This window comes from Ailuropoda melanoleuca, chromosome 10 (assembly GCF_002007445.2).
Source record: "Ailuropoda melanoleuca isolate Jingjing chromosome 10, ASM200744v2, whole genome shotgun sequence".
Classification (NCBI taxonomy): Eukaryota; Metazoa; Chordata; class Mammalia; order Carnivora; family Ursidae; genus Ailuropoda; species Ailuropoda melanoleuca.
The window spans coordinates 28,683,721-28,699,191 of NC_048227.1; the positions used below are offsets into that span (position 1 = coordinate 28,683,721).

Consider the following 15,471-nt stretch of genomic DNA (forward strand, 5'->3'; position numbering starts at 1 on the left):
AAAAAAAATAGCAATTCTGAAAATGATGGAATACTGTAAACCAGACAATGAGCCGCGCTTTCTAGAACAAACACTCGGCCCCTGACCCTCCACGTTCTGACACTGTCTCCGTGAGGCCGCCCTTCCTGTGAGCTGCCTGCTGGTGGGCAGAGTGACTCTGTAATCCCAAGTTCCTTTTCATTCTCATCTAAGAACATCACAGTGTTTTACAAAATAAATTGGAGGTCTGGTTCCATCAGGAGTGGTGAGTGGCGAGTGGCTCAGGCCCTGTCGAGAGACGGCTACTCCAGAGTGAGCTGATCTGACACACGGTCCCTGGCTGGAGAATTCTGGAACATTGATTAGACTCCCAGGGGGCCCAGCACAAGGATCCTCTGGCTACAAGATCCCCTCCCCTGCCCAATTCTGAGCAGAATGGCTTACCTGCCCCCCGTTTATTCTCCCTGGGAACAAGGGAGTCAGGCTTCCCAGCATCCTTGTGAGGTGGGAGCCATGGGCCAGGCCTGGCAGATGCGACATGAGCTAACCATGTCCAGGCCTTGCCAGAAGAAGGTGAAGACCCTGCGACCCTCTCCTCTCCCTTCTCTTCCCTTCCTCTGGGAGTGTGGCGGTCGTCTGGGAAGATGGCAGAGCCACTCATGAGGAAGCCACCACACCCCCCCGACACTGGGTGTGAGCTGAATGAGAAACTAACTTTGTGGCCGAAAGCCACAGAGTTCCACATTTACATCACGTGCTTTCAGAGGTCCTCCTGCTAATTCCATGGATTCTCACGGGGCACATACCCTGGTGATTTGCTGCAGGCCTGCCTGTGTCCAAGGCAGTGTGCCTTGAAAGAACACACACTGGTTAACAGATGTGGCCCCTGCCCTTGAGAAGCTTCGAGGCTGGTAGGGGAAGGAGACAAGCAGCGGGTACACGAATACATCAGGGTAAGTGCTATGGGAGAGCTGCATGTGGGACAGTCAGGAGGAAGGCAGATGGACTAGCCTGGCGAAAGCAAGGCCCCTGGGAGGAGGCACCTTCAAAGCTGAGACAGGAGGAGAGACAGAGGGCAGATCTAGAGGCAGGGAGAGCAGTGGGGAGGCCGCTGTGGTCACCCAGGCAAGAGGTGCTGGTGGTGTGGCCCAGGCTGCCAACCTCGAAGGGAAGGAAATGCACTCAAGTTCTCGGTCAGACATGGGCTGGATTCATCCGCTTACTCATTCAACGATCCAGTCACTTCCTGGCTCATTCATTCATTCAACAGACATTGCTTGGGGCCTGCTGTGAGCCAGGCACTGTGAAGGCCTGGGTCCTGACTTCAGGGAGCCTCTAGCCGGCTGGAAGAGGTAGGCAAGGCAGTGCCCATGACACCGCACACGTGATACAGGTGTGTGCGGGGTGTGCTGTGGGGTACAGGGGGCGTGCCCTGAGGCTGGCGTCCTATAACCACCATCACAGCAGTGGCAGCAGGGGCTGGCACTAGTCACGTGCAGGGACCAGCTCCTCCGTGGGCGCTGGGCCGCGCACACCTCGGCACAGATTCCCTGCATTCTCAGAAACGCACTGAGACAGGCACTTCCGAGAGAGGAAGCGGAGGAGAGGCTGAGGTGCGAGTGCCCACACGCTCTCAACGACTGAGCCCGTTTCCTGGGCCGGTGCCCGCATCCGGCTGCCTGACACAAAGAAGGGAGAGGTGCTGGGCAGGGATAGCCGGGATGTGCCAAGGGCCACGGCTGGGGAGAACCCGGAGGCAGGAGCAGAGTGGGAGGCAACTGGCAGGGGCAGACCGGGGACGTCACGGTAGGGCACATGGACTCCGCCCTCGGGGCAACAGGAGAGTGACAATCAGCTGTTCCTTCCATGAGACAGAGAAGTTCGGACTCTGGTTTGTAAGAGCTCTGCTTGGTCCCTCTCACTCTGTTTTGTCTCGAATCCTGAAAACCTGCCTTTTATGCTTCCAGGATGGGTCAGCTGGGAGGTGCAGATGCAGCTGATCTCAACCGCAGGCCCCTGCCCGTGCTCCTGGGACACGCAGACAGGCCACATGGCACGCAAGCTGCAAACTGGTGAGCTCCGAGAGCTCCGCTGTGTTACGGGTGTGATGCCTGAGCACTTGTTTCCAGGGAGACCGTTATGTAATCGGTAATTGGGAAGCCAGAAGAGAAAATTCCTGCAATTGCCACTTCCAACACTCTCCATGGAGGCATCTGAGAGCCATGAATTGTCGGGCACAATGGACCCTCGCACCGCTTCCCAAATGCCACTGAGCCCCTTGTATAAGCTTCTGATTGGGTTAATTTTGGCAAAGCTGCACAAAGCATCTTCACTTAACTCAGGGAATAAGAAAGGTGCAAACTTAGATAAGGAAACTGGGCTTCTAATCTTTACACCCAGAACGGGCTCCAAGAGGCCATGAGGGGGTCCTGAGGTTCACAACAGGCCTAGACAGCTGGATGAGTGACCTGGCTGGTTTAACCAAGTCTCATTTAACAAGATTTTCTCCTGGGTGCTCACCAGCTGGAATGCACCAGATGTGAAGGGAAGAGGGGAAGGAGAAGGCTTTCTCTGCAGAGTTTGGGGAAGGGAGGGAGAGGAAGGCTGGGGTGTGTCTCTAAGGCACCCTTGGTGAGCATTTCATGACCTAAGTCTCTACAGACACCCCCTGACTTCAGAAGCCCAAGTCACTGCCCTTCTGAAGGGACAAAGGAAGTGAAGTCCTGCTCATGACTTCATCCCAGCAGCTCTACCTGTCATCCTTTACCAAGCAAGTAGTCAGTCATCAACTGGGAAGGACGGAGCAAGCCAAGAAACAGATGTAACCCTTCCGAAGTCACAGTCTCCCTCTGACATTTACAGAGCCCGTGGGATCGCGTATGTTACACATGTCGCTCATGCACCCAAGGAGCCAGCAGGCGCCAGAGTACAGAGTCCCTTGGCCATCCTCACTCCCTGGATGCCAGGCTGCACCAGGGCCTATGGGGAGCAGGTGTCAGAGGAGGGCGCCACGATGGCGGCCCCAGAGGTGACCATGTAGAAGCCTTTCGTTCTTCTAACAACGTTTCCAGGAGGCTGATGGGCCAGGTGCTGTGCTGGGGGCCCCAGACTGAGGACGAGTCACAGCACCAGCTCTCAGGCTAGGGGTGGATGACAGGCAGGTACAGCATTAACAAAACTCTGGCAGAACATGAGAAGAACTTTCAGTGGAAGGTGGCATTCCCTTCCAGCCAGGCTGGTGTGGGAGAGCGTTTGGGAAGCAGGAGACACTGTGGTTCTTGGGCAGGGGTGGAGGGGGGGTGGTGAGGGGGTTTCCACAGATGGTGGCAGGGGGGAGGCACTGGGATGGAGGGCCTGGGGGCTGGCGATCAGGGCTGAGGGAGCTGGACAGAGGGGTGGACAGACTGAAGCAGGGGCTGAGCCAGGCTATGGGGAGAGTCCCAGGTTAGGGCCAGAAGTCACTCAGAGTGTGCGAAGGAGAGATCAGGTACACACACGGGAGTCAGGAAATTGGGGAGGAAAGAGGGGACAGTTCGATGCTCACCACCTCACATGGACCATGCCCAGAGCCTTACATGAATTTATCCCTGTGGCCTCCTGTGGGGCTGGAATTATCACCCCACTTCACAGCTGGGGAAACAGAGGCACAGAGGGATGAAGCTGCTTGCTCAGCTCACAAAGAATAAGTGGCAGAGCCAGGATTTGAACCTGGACGGTGAGCTTCGAGCTCTTGTCTCACTGGCTGGGCCATGCTGCCCCTGAGAGCATCACTTCTTTTTTTTTTTTTTTTTAAGATTTTATTTATTTATTTGACAGAGAGAGAGAGACAGCCAGCCAGAGAGGGAACACAAGCAGGGGGAGTGGGAGCGGAAGAAGCAGGCTCCCAGCGGAGCAGGGAGCCCAATGTGGGGCTCGGTCCCAGAACCCTGGGATCATACCCTGGGCCGTAGGCAGACGCTTAATGACTGAGCCACCCAGGTGCCCCCTGAGAGCATTACTTCTGAGTCCCGTGGGGTGAAGGGGCGAGCCACAGAACACCAAGGGCAGATCTTGAAGTGACCCCTTATAAAAACCCTCTCAGCCTTCCAGGTCAAACGTCACAGTGACTGGGCAGAGAAGCTTCGGGGTCCTGTGCAAGGGTCACCTTCAAGTTCTGCTCCCATCCACTTCCCAGGGACAAACCTCCAGGGGCTCCCTAGTGCCTTGGGGACCAACGTCAAGTTCCTTCTCATGGCACCAAAGGCCCTTAGTCATCCGGCTGTCGCAGGCCTGTTGGCTTCACCCTCTCACCTGGGCTGTGCTCCAGTCCCACATCCCGGGAGAGACGCTCTCACCCCCATCCTCAATCTCTGGGGTCAAACATAAGTGCTTCCCCAAGCCCCCCAGGACAGTTGGCTGCCTTTCCACCAAGGAGCCCAGACCCAAGCTCCCAGTGGCCTCACTTCACTATACACACGAACTCTTTCCTCTCGGCTACTGGCTCCTCCAGGACAGGAACCGGTTTTGCTCACTGTTGTCCCCACCTGCAGTACCGAGCACAAGGCCAGGTTCCGGGCAAACACTCTTAAGTGAGGGATCCCAGGCAGCATTTATCAAGCTGCTCCTGAGGAGCCCGAGCATTTCCGGCCCCACCCAATGCCCTCCGTCTAGAACATCCCCAAGTCCTCAGTGTGGCACTAAGGCTGCCATGCCCTGACTCCTCCCACCGTCTTCCATCCCATGTCCTCCCCACTGTCCTCCTCATTATTCAGGAGCCGTGTGGGCCTCCTGAAACAGGCCAAGCCTGCTTCTATCTCTGAGCCTTTGCACTTGCTGCTTCAGTCTGGAATGCCGTCCCTCCAGATACCTGCGTGACTCACGTCACTCACTGTCTCCCCATCTCTGCCTAGAGTCCCTTCTCCTCAAACAAGAGACCCTCGGGTCCACTCTGCTACCCTCCCTACCCCTTTATTTTTCCACGGTGATGACCATATATGTCGCTGGTGCCTGGTGACAGTTTCTGGCATCCAGCTGGTGCTTTGTGTTTACTGACTAAGCAAACACTGAACACTGTATCTATCTGCATGTGCTGGCGCCTCTATAGTCCCTTCTGCTCCTCTCCTATCTCACAGTTAAGGAAACTGAGGCACAGAGAAGCTAAGCAGTTTGCCTGAGCTTACAGAGCTAGTAAGTGAGCAGTCTGGAAGTGGAATCCAGGCCTATCTCAGGGCTCACTCTAGGGCCCACACCCTAATCACTTAGCTGGGGTTTTGGAGTCCTTGTTAAAGTGCAGATCGACTCCTGGAAGAGTAACCTGTCATCAATTCTCAGGCAACGGCCATTCCCGAGAGCTGGCCTCCTAGGTTACCTGGAAGAACAGGTTCCTGGGGCCCTGGTGGGGATGTCGCCAGATGCAAAATGCACGCTTAGAGGTAACCCCGGCTCTACTACCACAGGTTTCCAGGCTGCCTTTTGGGTAAGCTCTGGTCTATCTTTTCTCCAGCCTACACTTTTGAATGGATTTGTTCTGCAGACCTGGCTGGTTCTCACAGAAGACCCCTCCTACCCACCCCCCAATCCCCATCCCCATCCATCCCTGTCCTCCCAGGGCATGGAGGTGGCATGAGCTCTAGGGGAAGGGGCATGGCAAACCCTCCAAGTTAGTGGGTATGAAAAATTAGTGTCTAGACCTCTCCAATTATGAGGTGACACCAGAGAGACCAATTGCTTCACCTAAGCCTGGAGCCGTCCAACACAACCTGAGCTTTGGTGCAGGTGAGGGGAGGCTGGGGCCCTGGGTCCTGGTATCATGCTGCTCCCCACCCCATGCGTGTCCCCAGGAAAGCCAGGTCCCTTCGGAGCCTCAGTTCTCTCACTTGCAAAGGGAGTGGGCAAGCCCAAAGATCCCTCAGCTTCCTTCCTGGGCAGACACGTTAGAACCCCTGCTTTGGTTAGGCTGTAGCTCCTCCTTTCATTCCAAGTGTCGAGACTAATTAAAGAAAAAAGAGACTTCCCGAAGTAATCTCATCCCACGTTACTCTCCCCAGTTGACAGGGCTTCTCCACAGCATGGTAGACAACGTACACCCAGCCACAAATGGAGGTGACTCAGCTCGTGTGTGAAGGAAACATGCACAATAGTCTGGTAGCCCCCAAAATCAATACGGCAAAGACCTGAAGAATCCTGCATTACCGCAGCTCTTCCAATAGTTCCGACCTCTGTAGCAGGGGCAGCCTTCAGAGGTGAAAAGGCACAAACTCGTCCATCAGTCCATTGCCTCCTTTGAACCTTAGATCTGCCAGTGCCTTTCATTATCTGGCGTATTTTAGTATTAGGGCCCAGGAGTCCCTTCCGTACTTCGTATCCATTCCACATTGTGCTCACCAGTTTACAGGGAAATCGGATGCTGCAACTGCTGCCTGGGGAAGGGGGGACGTGGAAGGCCGAGGGAGAGCAGCAAGGAGCCCAGGGTCACCAGACGGTGGCTGACGCCGTGGAGCTTGTGGGGAGCACCAAGCCTGCTCAGTCCTCCCAGACGGTGGCAAGGTTGGGTTATCACTATCATTAGCACCCCTTACACAGACAAGGAAACTGAGGCCAGAGATGTCACTGGCCATGCCCAAAGGCAACAACTGGAAAGCAGTGGTACTAGGATCTGGACCCAGACTGTCCAATGCCACAGCCCTGCTCCTAACTGCCTGGCAGTATTTTCAACCAGATTTACGTGAAGGAGAAAGAAGAGCATCAGGTCTCAGAGGCGGGGAGCTTGGCTCATTTGCAGCTGGGAGCTTGCAGAGCCTGCCAAAGGGCCGAGCCCCTCAGCAGAGGCAATGATGGAGGACCTACAGGGTTATTTCCTTTCCCAAAGCCATACAAAACGAGGAGGGCCAGAATTTAAATCTGGATTCTCAGACCCAAACTGTACCCCTCTCTTTACACTAAATCGCTGGACTGCCCTAAACTGCCTTCCCCTGATTTGTGTAGAACATGCATGTGGGGAAGGCAAAGGGAACCACGAACTCTGCCTGTCTAACGGGTAACGGAACTCCCAAGAAACTACACACATGCGCACGGCAGATGCACAGAGAACAGCAGCGAGAATCATCACCACAGCTACCATCTCAGCGCTTACTATGTGCCACTCTGGGTTAAGTACCTGTTATCTGGTTCATCCTGGTTCACTTTGTACCTGTTACTTGGTTCACCCTTGTTTACTTTGTACCTGTTATCTGGTTCACCCTGAAAACGAGCTTCCGAGGTAGGTTCTATCATGCGCCCATGTGAAATAATGAATCAGAGGTGCGGGGGGGCCATGCCCAAGCTCCTGGATCTGGTGAATGACACGGCTGGGATTCGAACCAGGTCCTCTGACCCGTCAACAGTGTCTGCTGCTGCCCCCACGAAAAGGCCAAGGGGCTTCGGACAGCCTGACTGCCTCCCCCACCATATCTGAGTCAGGACTTCCCGCATTATGTGCAGGCAGATTTAGGACGTTGTCAGGAGCCCAAGGCTGGGTTCTGAAAGCCTCAGGGTGAGGGACTGCTTACGGTGGAAGGAAAAGGGCAGACCTAAGAGGACCTCTCAGACCTGATCCCCTGATCCTGTCCATGCTTTGTTCATGGAAAAGGCCACAGGCTTAGCGCCCACACCAAATGCAAGCTCGCTCCTCCTGTGGGTCCCAGAGACCCTCCTCCCCCTGCTCACACTGCTGACGGGGCTGTGGTGAGCCCCATTGCGGATGAGACCTTCCTCTAAACGGGAGAGGCAGATCAGAGCCCCAGGGCTGGGCAGCTCAAGGGGGAATACAGCAGGTGCAGTCAGCACTCACACCTTATCAGTGGGCGACACCAAGCGTCAGAACGGCAAACAAACCCCAGCCCCATCTGCAGGGAGGCGTGCCTGCGCCAGACCCGGGACTGCAAACCCACACAGGCCCAAGCTGCATCTCCGTCCTCCTCCCAGGGGCTTCTCACAGCAACAGGAACAACAATAATCATGACACCCTTTCCTGTGAGCTTACCATGTGCCAAGGCCCAGCTGAAGCGTCTACTTGCATTATCTTATGCCCACCCCACAAGGACTTTATGAAGCGGGCCCTCATACCTGCATTTGGCAGATCAGAAAACCGAGGCTCTAAGAGATGAAGTGCCTTCTCAACGGTGACCTGCTGGTGAGGGACGGCTGGGATTCGCAGCCACCTGTGTCTGTCAGCTCCTAAGCACGATGCCATCCCTGCCTGTCAGGACCAATGTATTCACAACCGCAGGAGACCTGCAGCTTTGCTAAAAACAGAAATACAAACCCCAACGAGTCCTACAGTTTGCACAGAGTGAACCAAATACCGTCATTCCCAGCACTCTCCCCCGGCACAGTGAGACACATCCCTGGCTGGATAACTTCTCATCTGTGGGAGGGTGGACGGTGTAGAGAGGTTGCACTGTCACCTCTGCTGCTCAAGACGGGTTGGGTATGGTGGCCTGTCCCTCTCCACAGAGAAGCAGCGTCTTTTACGCCCTCCGTGGTGCCAGGCACAGGCTGGGCCCTCGGCAGGACACCACAAATGAGCTTGTGGCAAGCAAGCATCAGGCTCCACTGCCGCTAAAGCCTACTTGTCTCTGTTATCGACTCTGTAGCCAAGGGAAACTGCAGGCCCAGCAGCTGGGGACGGCAGGGGGGAGGGGGGGAGGCTGGGTCATGCATTTAACAGGAAGAACTCAGAGGGGAAAGAAGGGCATTGCCCACAGACAAAAATGTCTCCTTTACGAACTTCAGTGCCATCCGAGCCACAGCTCACACTAGCCACTGGAGGCAGCGTGGACAGGCCAGCTGGGAAGGGGCACCACTTCCCCAGTCCCGGAAACTTGCCTTGTGCAAAAGCAGGCCCACCGTGGCCAGATCGCCTAGACTTAGAAGCAAAATCTCAGATTTTAAAATGCCGAAAAAGAACTGTGACAATACAGAGCAGGCCACACAAAGCCACCAGTGTGAGACATACGATCTCCTCAGATGCTCCTCCACCCAGAGCGCCCTCCTCAAACTCCCAGCAGCCAGCCGGAGGACCTGGGATTCTTTAGGCAAGGGACAGGGTGTAGCCACACGAGTCCGAGAGCTGGGCTCAGCTCCAACTGTGGCTTCGCTGCGGGACTGTGAGCAAGTCACTAGCTGCCTCGGGACCTCGGCCTCTTCAGCTGCGCAGTGCGGATATTAGGAATGGCAGGCTCAGAGGATGATCGTGGGACCAAAGGAGATAATGCCTGTGAAGCAAAACCTGGGGCTGCTCTCAGTACACAGTGGACACTCAGTACACAGCGATTCCTTTGTAGAACGGAGCACACTTCAGCTTGCTTCTGCCTGTAAAAGGGCTAGATTTTTGAGCACTCTGGTAGTATTTGGTCAAGTTCTATAGAGTAGACTGCACAACCAAGCAATTCCATCGTGAGCATCTATTCCAGAGAAATGCTCATGCAGGATCATACGGGTCACGGACAGGGAGAGTCATCGCTGCAAGGTTCTGGAGTCAGGAGCCACTTGTGGCACCTGTGGGAGAGAGGAGGAGTGAGAGGTGGCGGATGCACACCCGAAATTACCATCGCCAGTTACAGAAGCAAAGCACAGGGGGACACAGACCCATGAACGGAGCTGCAACAGGCCGCCGAGTACACAAAGTAAAGGAACGGAGACTAGAGCCCAGCACCGTGAAAGTCAGAAAAAATACACACGGCAACGCAACAGTCTAGAGGCAGACACATACTTGCAGCTCCAGCCAAACCCAGCAGCAGCTGTCCATGGCAGGCCGGGGGAGGGGGAGGCAGACGGGGTAAGAGTTGAGCAACAGAGGGCTGAAGGCTTTAGGGCGCCCAATGGGGGCAGTTTATCAGAGCCAAAGAATAATGCTAACCTGCTTTTCTTTGTACCTGAGGTCAAAGGGGGAAACACAGAAAGGAGAGCAGCACTATTCTCTCGTCTGACACTGTCTACTGCCAGGACTCCCTCTATCAGACCCAAAGGCCCAAGCAGGACCTTGGGTCCACACGTGCTCTGCCCTGGAGAAGCTCCAAGTCCAGTAACTTCAGACGTGGAGACGGAGCTATAACATTCCAGCTGGAAATTGAGAGCACTCTCCTGTATTTTATGTTCCAGTCTTCCCTTCCCATGGGAAGCACCCCCTGGGGCCCCACTCTCCTCCCGTCCCCACTCCTCCAGGCAACCCTTTGGCTGTGCCAGCCCTGGACTGGCCCGGTGATGCCGGGCTGACAGATGGCACACACACACACCCATTCCCTTGTGACTGGAAAGCGAGTTCAGCCACAATGCCCTGGATCGGGTCACAGTCTGGTTTAGAGATCCTCAAAGGTTTTAACAGCGGTGGCGGTGGCATTATATGGGACCATCTCTGTCTTAATTGCTGCCTCAATGATGAACATCCATTCTTACTGCTAGTGCCATGGGCTGAAATGGCTGGATGGGCAAAGGGAGGCATAATGAAGGCAAAATCTCTCAATTCTCAAGCAGTTGGCAGCTAATTCAAATGCTTGAATATCGTGGAGCAGACCAAAGAAAATATATCTGCAAGCCATCCAAAAATAACAGAAAGAGACTGATAGGTCATCAAAAACAGATCTCCACAACACTGGCTCTCCCCAACCCCGGTCAGAGTCCATCAGGCTGGGCTCGTGCGAGGGGCCAGTTCCAGGCTCCTGCAGACCCTGCACCTTTCTGCACAAACACTCCAGAAACCCTGGGAGGGGGTGGGGCCTGGTTCGACCACCAGAGCAGGGCTGGGGCCGTAACAGGGCGCCACTTCCCACGACTCCCACCCTTGACGCTAAGTGTTACACACTCCACAGCAAGCACACCCCTGAGGCCAGGTCTTCAGAATACGGCATTTCACTTAAAACCTCAAAAACACACTTCTCAGACAGGGGGTGGTCCTCCCTCCTACAGGTAAGGCCACTGAGACACAGAGAGATGAGGTACCCTGTCCACGCTTATGTGACAATGGTCCAGCCAACTCCCAGGCCCAGCTCCTCTGCCGTCCCACACCGTGCTCTAGTTTATACAGGAGAAGTTGACAAAAATCCAACTCAGAAAGTCTCTGCAGTGTGCCTGAGGCCGTGCTGGGCAGCAGAGGGACCAGAGAGGACAGGAGACCTACCTTTCAGGACATCTGAGTTCAATGCAAGCCTGAACTGTGTTTATCTACAATGCTTCTGACGCCAAGCGTGCAGGGGCTTTTCCCACACCGACAACCAATTCTCCAACTTTCCAGACCCTACCCGGTTGTCTAACGATTCAGCTCAACTCTGACACTAACTGCCTGAAGTCAGCATCGGACCACAAAGGTTAAGGGCTCTGTCCGTTGTATCTACCCTCACGTCTGATGCCAACCCCAAGTCCCAGCCTCTTGTACTTCTGACCAAATGGGTACACATCAGGGGTTCCCATGATCCGTTCCTCAGGTTCAGTAATTTGCTAAAATGGCTCACAGAACTCAGGAAACCAGTTTACTTAACATTACTGGTTTACCATAAAGCTTACATCTCAAAACAGCCAAATGGAAGAGAGAAGGTCTGAGGGGGAGGGGTGCAGAGCATCCCAGCCCCCAGTAGGTGCAACACCCTCCCAGGACCTCAGTGTGTGTACCCACCCGGAAGCTCTTGCACCCTCACAGTTGAGGATTTTCAAGGAGATTCCATGATAGAGGCACGACAGATTAAATCATTGGCTATTGGTGACTGAACTTAACAGCCAGCCCTTCTCCCTCCTCAGAGCATTCCAACCCTCTCATCCCGTCTTGGCCTTTCTGGAGGAGAGCCCCATCCTGAAGCCATCTGGGCGCACCAGCCACCACTTAGCTCATGAGCGTTGGGAGATTCCAAGGGTCTTAGAACCTCCTGGGTCAGGTATCAACAGTGTATCAAAAGATGCTCCTCTCAGCCCATCAGGAAACTCCAAGGGTTTTAGGGGCTCTGTGCCAGGAACCAGGGACAAAGACCAAATAGCTTTTTGTTATTATATCACAATAACAAAAAAATGGATAAGATAAAGCAGGAAGGATAAAGGGATTATTTTCAAGTTTTACTCGGGAGTTTTATTTACCCTGGACAGGGTCCCTGGAGTTTTTCTGTAGGAAAGAAAGTAAAAATAACATCAGTCAAATAAGGATCCAATCTAGCTAGAGTCAAGACATGCCCCAACTGGGGGTCTTAGCTCCTTTATCTGTAAGAGAGTGGCAGCTGTCTTCATGCATTTATTCAACCCATAGGATGTGCCAAGCATGTGCTAGGAGCTGGGACCTACAATGGTGCATGAGACTAGAGCACAGGAAACTGGGGCTCACAAAACAGCTGTATGCTCCACTCCATTCCCCCAGGAAACCCTGCAGGGGACTAGCTCTGGCCAACGGGCAGCAAGCAGAAGCTGCACCTACCAGCTGGCCAGGGCACAGTTCAGGGCCGCCACGTCTCTGCTGTCTCTCTCTGCAGGGCGTGCTGCAAGGACTTGGGAGCAGTACTGTCCCTTCCTCCTGCTTCTCTCAAACTCCTGCAAAAGGTGCTCCCCCAATCCCGGCCTTCAATGCCCCCCTGCCCCCTGCTGATGGCAAGACAGCTACTGCCAAGCCCACTGCACAGATGGGGCCCCTGAAGCGCAGACCTGCCTGGTAGCCAAGTTTAAATGCAGGTTCCTTGACCTCGTCCCTCATAACCAAAGGGACTTCTGACCTCACGTTGTTCACAAGTTTTCAAAAGAGACTCCTGCAAGGGTGCAGGGCTGGCTTAGTCGGTTGAGCACATGACTCTTGATCTTGGGGTTGTGAGTTTGAGCCCCATATTAGGTGTAGAGATTACTTTTATTTATTTTTAAAGATTTTATTTATTTACTTGAGAGACAGTGAGTGAGCACAAGCAGGGGGAGTGGCAGGCAGAGAGAGAGAGAGAGAAGCAGGCTCCCCCCCCCGCTGAGCAGGGAGCCCAATGAGGGGCTCGATCCCAGGACCCTAAGATCATGACATGAGCCGAAGGCAGATGCTTAACTGAAATGAGCCACCCAGGCGTCCCTAGAGATTACTTCTTTAAAAAAATCATTTCAAAGGAGGTTCCTGCAGAATTCCCCGGAAGTCTCTTGGGTGAAGGCTCCATCTGGGACACAAGAGGAGGAGCTAATTCAACACGGCAGCTTCCCTTTGTTTGTTCCAAGCACTGCAGATGGCAACCATGATGACAGCAATGGCGGCTATTTACAGAGAGCCTACTTGGTGCTAGCCTAGGTGTGGTGGGCGCTATAACTAAACCCGTTTTACAGATGAGAAAATTGAAGTATTGAGGTGAAAAACTTGCCCAAGGTCAAACATCCTTTGGAGAATGGAACCAGAAGTCAAACCTGGGCCCAGTGACATTCCCGGTCTACTCACCACACCACGGAAAGGTACCTTGTGGGCATGTGGCACAGACAGCAGCAGGCTGACACCCAAATGCATGGTCCCCTCCCAGGGGCAGATGTGTTCCTGGACAGCAGAGTCCAGCCAAAGGCTCCATTTCCCAGACCCTCCATCTAGGTGAGGCTGCAGGACTCATTTTTGACAGTCAAATTTAAGACGTGAGGCTGCACTTCTGGGCTGAGGTGTTTAAGAAGTGGATGTGTCAGGGCGCCTGGGTGGCACAGCGGTTAAGCATCTGCCTTCGGCTCAGGGCGTGATCCCAGCGTTATGGGATCGAGCCCCACATCAGGCTCCTCTGCTATGAGCCTGCTTCTTCCTCTCCCACTCCCCCTGCTTGTGTTCCCTCTCTCGCTGGCTGTCTCTATCTCTGTCAAATTAAATAAATAAAATCTTTAAAAAAAAAAAAAAAAAGAAGGGGATGTGTCTTTTCCACTCTCTCTTTCCCTCTTTTCTACCTGGTGAACTGTGTTCCAAGGCCCTAGGACCAAATCTGGCCCAACATCAATGGCCCCTGTTTTTGTGGATAAAGTTTTATTGGAACTCAGCCACACCCATCTGCTTCTGGGTCGTCTGGCTGCTTTCATGCTGCAACAACAGAACAGAGTAGTTGTCACTGAGACCGTATGGTCTGCAAAGCCAAAAATATTTACTATCAGGTCCTTTACATAAAAGATTTGCTGACCGCCACCCTAAGGGATGGCGAAAGTTCAGGACATAAAAAGCTTGGGCCCATGCGTAAGCCACTTACCACAAATGTCAGATGACAACATCAACAAGGAACAAACTGCATGTCCGGGGTGTAAATTTGTTGCAGCAGCTAGCTCTACCCCACCTAACGTGTGGAGAAATGGATGAGGCAGAGGACTCCATTCCGCACTGGTCATTGGTTGTCCAGACCTGGGACAATGGGGCCTAGTATCAGCTACTCTGCATGGTCAAGATTCTTCTTCTCTGACCGCAAATGGCAGCTAACAGTTCTCAAGGGTGTGCCATGTGCCAGATACTGGGCTAAATGCTTCCATTTGCTGGTAAAGAGACTGAACTGGAGAGTCAGACCACCTGGGTTTGAATCCTGGCTCTACCACCTACTAGAGCTGTGGCCTTAGAAAAGTTACCTCATTTTGTAGTCTCTAAAAGAGGGATCACAATGGTAGCTGTGGTGCCTGCACAAAGCACGCACACAGTCTGGGGTACCATTGCCATCGTTGTTACCACTTTGCCAGGTCATTTCGTTCTCAACGTCACCTGTGGGCTTTGGACAGTCATCATTTCCACTAGCTGAGAAGCACATGAGACATGGTATTTGCTTTTCCACAGCTTTGTCAGACAGAGGAATGAAAAACTGAAGATGACAAGGAACAGACGTGCTGTGTTAGGGAAAGCCCCAGAAAAGGCACCTGAGAAATGGGGTACCAGTGACTGAGGTGGGTTGGTTGGGAGGGGGTGTGGTGAGGTCAGTCCAGGTCATCTAACCAGGGAGATCCCACTTCCCCAGCTAAGTCTCTGCTACCTCTATGCATTGACCAGACTTGATGTTCCCAAACCTGCCTTGACTTAAATCCCTCACGTGCAGCCTTTGGTAAATGTAAGATTCCACGATCTCACTTCCGTATCCTAAGATGCTACAGACCTCAGGGATTTCTTTTTATCTCTTCTTTTATGGGGTAACCAAGTAGACAACAGCCTTTTAAACCTTGGCTCCACTGCCTTTACATCCCTTTACATGCCTTTACTGAAGTCTTGATTTTAAGATATTATGATGGACAATTTCTTCTTTCTTATTTTTGGCTGTCCAGCAGCCATCCCCCCTATGCCACTGTTAAGAGCACTATAATAATCCCTTCAAAAATCTCCCCTTCCCCAATGTTCAGTTCATATAGTTGGGGAGAGGCTACCCCCTGCAATTGTAGAAGCAGACACATGAGTCAGGTCCCCTATTGGAATGTTTAATCGCCCCGGCCACAGAGATTGGCTCAAGAATGAGCATATGAACAAAGGAAGCACAAAACTCTAAAAACTACAATATATTATTAAAAGAATTAAAGATGACCTAAATACATGGAAAAACATCCCAC

At 53.3% G+C, this 15,471-nt stretch overlaps 1 protein-coding gene across 6 annotated transcripts in view; it reads right to left on the reverse strand.

Annotated features, from left to right (window-relative positions):
• Positions 1-15,471, reverse strand: part of SNX29 (sorting nexin 29) — a 546,533-nt gene that overhangs the window by 72,561 nt on the left and 458,501 nt on the right. The gene's annotated exons all lie outside the window — the stretch shown is intronic.